The following is a 6000-nucleotide window of genomic DNA, read 5'->3' as shown; positions in this document are numbered from 1 at the left end:
GACTTGCGCCATCTCCTCTCGGCTGCCCGAAGGGTGGACCGTTCTTCACGAATAACATCCGTAAGCCACGGGCAGGAGGGAGAAGATCGTGCAGGCCTGGTTGACAGGGGACAGAGAGAGTCAAGTGATGCAGTTAAAGTGGTTAACAAGGTGTCGGTGGCAGTGTTAGTGGGGTGGGACGAGAACTCGTCAATGGGGGGGAGGGAGGATGTTACAATAGAGGAGAAATGGGAGGGGGATAGGGAGCGGAGGTTGCGCCGGAAAGTTACAAGGGGAGGGGAGGTAGAAGGAGTTGGAGGGAGAGAGATAGAGAATTGGATAAAGTAGTGATCAGAAATATGCAGTGGGGTTACAGAGGTTAAGTCAGTGATACAGTTACGTGTCAGGATGAGGTCTAGCTGTTTGCCTGCCTTGTGGGTCGCCGGTGTGCTCAGCAGCGTCAGGTCGAAGGAGGTCAGGAGAGACAAGAAGTCGACGGCCTGAGTTCCTTGGAGGTGGATGTTGAAGTCCCCAAGGACTATCAGGGGGGTTCCATCATCCGGGAGGACGCTGAGGAGCATGTCCAGCTCCTCCACAAAGTCGGCTAGCGGGCCTGGTGGGCGATAAAGAACAATTAAGCATGCTTTGATAGGATCAGTTAGCATCGCATAATGGTGTTCAAATGATTTGGCAGTAACAGGGAGTGGTGTGGATGTGTATTTAATATGTGGGGAAAGAAGCAACCCTGTCCCACCACCCCGCCCGGTTGAGCGGGGTGAGTGAGTGAAGGAGTGGTTGACGGAGAGAGCAGCTGGAGTTGCAGTGTTCTCAGGGCGGATCCATGTCTCTGTCAGCGCAAGGGCATGAAGAGAAGCATGAGATGCAAACGCTGGGATGAAGTCTGCCTTGTTCACAGCGGACTGGCAGTTCCAGAGCCCTATAGAAAGAGAGAGGGCAGGTGGAGAAGATCTGGATAGGTAGCGAAGGTTAGAAGTTGACCGTATATACTTTGTGATATATCTACGTCTACGGGTAGTGTAATGAACGGGAATGCTGAAGAAACACATGCTAGCTATGAATATGTTGTAGGTGGATTAGAATACAAATAGGGTGATACTTATCAGAAGAGGTGATCCACCATTTGTTTTTTATATATTGTAAATTACGGCAACTTATATTTTATTTTATATTCTATTGTATATTTTACTTTAATTCTAATTCCACTTAATATTGCTAGTTATGTACCCATAGTATAGTTAGTCCTCATATTGAAATTTAAGATTCCTATATGTTTAATGTATGCACCTTCCTGCCAAAGCAAATTCCTTGTCTGTGCAAACTTTCATGGCGAATAAAACCTATTCTGATTCTGATTCTGAAAGAAACTCTAAATGCGCTTAGGGTTTGGTGTGATACATGTAACATTGTGATTGTTAAAGCATTATTATTTATAAAGAAATACTCAATATAAAACATACAAGGGCCGGGTTTCCCAGATTCGTTAAGAAAGGTCAATAGGTGTCTTCGACTTCATGCAGCGCCGGCGGCGCCGACAGCCGGCTGACTTGAAGCAGCCAATGGCATTCACTGCTTCAAGTCTAGCCAACTGCAGCCGACTGTCGGCGCCGCCGGCGCTGCATGAAGTCGAACAAATTTAGTCACAAATAGACAATTTAACACGTGCCATTTTTGGAGGTGCGGGAGAACGTCGGCCAAGCACTTTCGATGGGGGCGTGGCCATGTTTGTCACACAGGCACAACTGTTGTGGTTGTTGTTAGCAGTCGCGGAGCCAGAGGGGTGGCCGGTGTGGCACTGGGGTGTATAAGTTACCGGACTACTTGTGGAGTACGAAAGACATGAATCGGAGGCAAAAAGGCCACTTCCCTTGACAGCGGTCAATTATGCATAGCAACGGTCAAATATGGACCAATAGTTCACCACAAACGTTGGGAAGCCCCATTCAAGTGAATGGAGCATTCTACAGCATTACAGTAAGAAGAGCCGTGTAATAAAAGAAGATACAAGTGGGTCAATAGTTTAAGGGAAAAGCAGATTTTTTATTTTTATATTACCTGAATAGTAAAATAACACAAATAAATACAAAACACACTTTCTATTGATGAAGGCAGTCGCAGTAAAATAAAACTAAGGCTTGTGAATCTTTGTATGTAAAACAGACTGCTTATTTTTAGCTATTTCACTAATGGACAGTGCAATGTACAGACTCATGATTTCTTCATCCAACATTCTTCATCCTACTGTAGGTTTGGTATGATATATCTATAATTTTACTTTTTGGAAAGCATTATAATCAATAAATATATATAGGCTATAACATATTATCGATCTAAAGAATATAGCCTACTATTTCACAAAATTTGAACAAAAGTTACATGCCATTTTGAAGAGGATTTTCTAAGGCCTTGTTATAACTTATGAATACAAAGTGACATATCCATATTATATTATAAACTAAACAAGAAAAAAACAAGATTCATTTTAGAAAAGTATTTGGGTGATTAGAGCTACACAGATTGTGAGAATACTGATCTTGTAGCAGATGTCAGTTGAAGAAGCAACTGTAGTTGTTGCAGGATCAGCTGTGGATGTTGTGGCAGCATCTGTGGTTGTGGAAGTAGCTACAGGAGTAGGAGAAGTTGTTGTGGAAGAATCTGTAGGTGTCACTTGACAGCTTCCCACATCTATTTCAGATCAAACAATTCATATTAGTGTCATTTTGTAGAATTGAAAATATAAAATGTTGTTGTCAGTACAATGCATAAATCATAAACATATTTTCCATCAACTTACCAATAATTAAAAGAAGCACAAGCAGTTTTATTCCAACCATATTTGCAATGTTTCTCTAGAATCTGATTGAGAAATAACATTGTTCCATGTTAGTTTTAATATACTTTAGAATAACACATTTGCAGTCAAATATTTATAGCTTTTTCAGCAATTAACACAAATCTAAAGTTGTTAAACATTTGAATTGTTGTCATCAACCTGTGGTCTGTTTAATTATATATAATTACATTTGTACAGTTATCAATACAACTTTAAACTAAATAAGAAACCCCAAACAATCCATTACATATGTAAACACTTACCAATTTTAACAGGGATTTATATATTTTCTCCACAAGTTCTGAGATGCTGTCTGTCACTGTACATTCCACTTCTCATCCAGTACTCTTTAATCTCAGTATGAAGCTTTTATAGAGGAGTGATCAACCTGTATGACATCAGAAGTGTTTGTATGTAAGGGAAAAACAAGGTGTAATCTTCATAACATACGATTAAGATTTTAGGTATGGGGACATTGTCTCATATCTAGTCATCTTTCTTACGGAACACAGCAAGAACATTCTTTGGTAAATTGTCATCCAGCCAATTTTAGAAGTTTGACGTACATGTCTGAAACATAAAAGATCGTTTAATATGTTGCCACCAAGTTATTGTAAGACCTCACCACAGTCATGTTCCCCCTGAACTATCTTCCCCCCTACAGACGATACCCCAACCTAACCCACCCCTATCCCCAAACCCTTCCCTGCTCCAGCTGGACCAGCTGCATTCCAGCACAAGCCACTTTTACAAGAGGTTTGGATCGGCTACTAGAGATTGTCAAGAGGAGCAGGCCCAAATAATTCCAATGCACCTATGCCTGTACTTGTTACGAATGGCTATACACTTGAAACGTGTTATTGAACAATACTATCGGCTAATCCTTAATCATTTTGTTCACATTGAAATACTGAATTCAGGCAGTGTGAAGTTCATGATTGTAAAATGTATTTGCATTAACATGGAAACATGGTATGAAACATGAGAAACCTGCTGTTAATTCAATGAACTGGACAAGCTCTTGTTTCTGTGTATTCCACACACCCATTTCTGACTCTGTACAGTGATGGATAGCTGCACGTAGGCTATTTCATCACTTGTCCTTGTACGTCATTTACGTAGGCTAAATGTCAGACAAATTTCTAGTTTTAAATAATTATGCATTGCATTGTCAACCGGTTAATAAATTGAATAATTGACAACTGGCAGCCCTCTAGGTACATAGTTGCACATGCAACATTAGTCTGCCATTGAACTCTTTCAAGTCCCACAAATTCAACCAATTAAAATTAATACTAATCCCTTTGTTGAAATAGTAAGATCATTTCACTTTAATAAGATAACGTTTTCAGAGATAAATGGTTTTTCATGCTTTTATTCTGAATCAACTGACAGCCTACTAACACAGCAGGTGAGATTTACACCCACTGTTGTCAAACAGGACTGTCCTAAATGGTTGGTTACACCCAAATTGTCACTGTTCTCTTGCTTTATTTGGTTGTCTTGCCTCATACAGTTCATCAACTCCTATAACAACCAAAGTTGCAGTTGACGTCAAACACACATTCCAAGTGCTTTGAGTACATTTTAAACCTAAAACAATTTAAAACAAGGAGACTCTTAGCCTAGACATTTTGTTTTATATATCAGAGATGGTGTTTGGAAACTATTACCACATCATAGAATAGCAGGTGCCGACCATATAGACTGTCTATGGTGCCGACTCAAATAGTCTTAGAAAAAATCCTGTAGGTTTATTCCTTGCCATTAAGTTAAAACAATTAGTGCCAGGGACTAACACACCAAGAAGTCCCCATCTTTACAGTACCTTTGCAGATGGCTTTACAATTTACCGAATGTTTGATTTACAGTCTGGTTTTGCAACTTTAATGTGTGAAGAAAAGCATCAAGGGAAGTAGAGTTTCCATTTATGAGGCAAATAACATAATATATACAAACAACACATACAAAACCTTTACGTAAATAGCTCTTAAGTCTGCACTGAATACCATTTAAACGGTAAATGGACCTTACTTTTTTTTTCACTTTCATTGATCCTGTCAGTTAACTCCTTTACAGAAAAATAGAAACATGATTAGCAGACAAAGACTATACGATAGCAGGAATTAAATAGTAAATGAAAAGAGGCACTGTTTCTTTGAAATTAATGTAATCGAGATATGTCTAGTACCATAACAAAAGCTGACATAGGCACTTCTGTGTAAGATATATATGATAGAGGTACTTATAAAAATATGTCTGATGTTATAGAAAATCCAGAGATGGAAATTATGTCAGAATACGAAAAAATAATTAAGTTATGTGAAATTATTTTGTTGTAAACAGGTGAAGAGGGTTCTGATATAAACTGAACCAATCCAAATGTACAATAACGAGTCTAGGTGTATATGTGGAGAAGTATTAAAAAACCTCATGGCCCTTGGCAAAAAATAATAATTATGTTTATTGAGCTAACCACTGAAAATATTTGAACAGTCTGTTGCTGAACTTGCTCCTCCTAATGTGAAGAGCTGCAAGTAAAAAAATGATGCAAGTTACTATTTGGGTTGACATATCTTGAAATGATTCCACTTTGTGTTTTTGGTTCAGGGAAGTGATTAGTGATGATTATATGGTATAAAAATGTGGTCTGATATTAATAGATGTTACATACGTAGGAAGAGTGACAAGATATGACACAGGTGCAGGTAACAAGCACTGTATTGTATCAGAAATGGGTGTGTGATAAACAAACAAGGGTGTTGCCAATTGAATACTTGACATGATGTTTCTTGCTTATTGTCTCAAAGCATATTTTTGTCATGTGAATATTAAGAAATGTTATGAACTGCATACTTCAAACATTCATTTAAAAGTTACAATTTTTCGAAGACTACATTATTCAGGACCATTAACAGTAGTTGTTCAATAGCTTGTTGGTACAACATGGAAACATGACAATTTTTTATCGAAAAGATCTAGCTTTTGTGAGCGTTTGTATGTCTTCCACTATATTCCGTCTCAACTGTGACGGCATAACAATAAAAGAAACCAGAGACAAGGCTCGAAATAAAGTAAAAAATAGATTTTGGTGCATTCTTCATTCAATACACAGCATTTTTAGGGGACACATAATTTAACAGGTTCATCCCCTTCCTCCCTCTTCGTTC

This window comes from Osmerus mordax, chromosome 14 (genome assembly GCF_038355195.1).
Source record: "Osmerus mordax isolate fOsmMor3 chromosome 14, fOsmMor3.pri, whole genome shotgun sequence".
Lineage (NCBI taxonomy): Eukaryota > Metazoa > Chordata > Actinopteri > Osmeriformes > Osmeridae > Osmerus > Osmerus mordax.
This window is presented reverse-complemented; position numbering follows the sequence as displayed.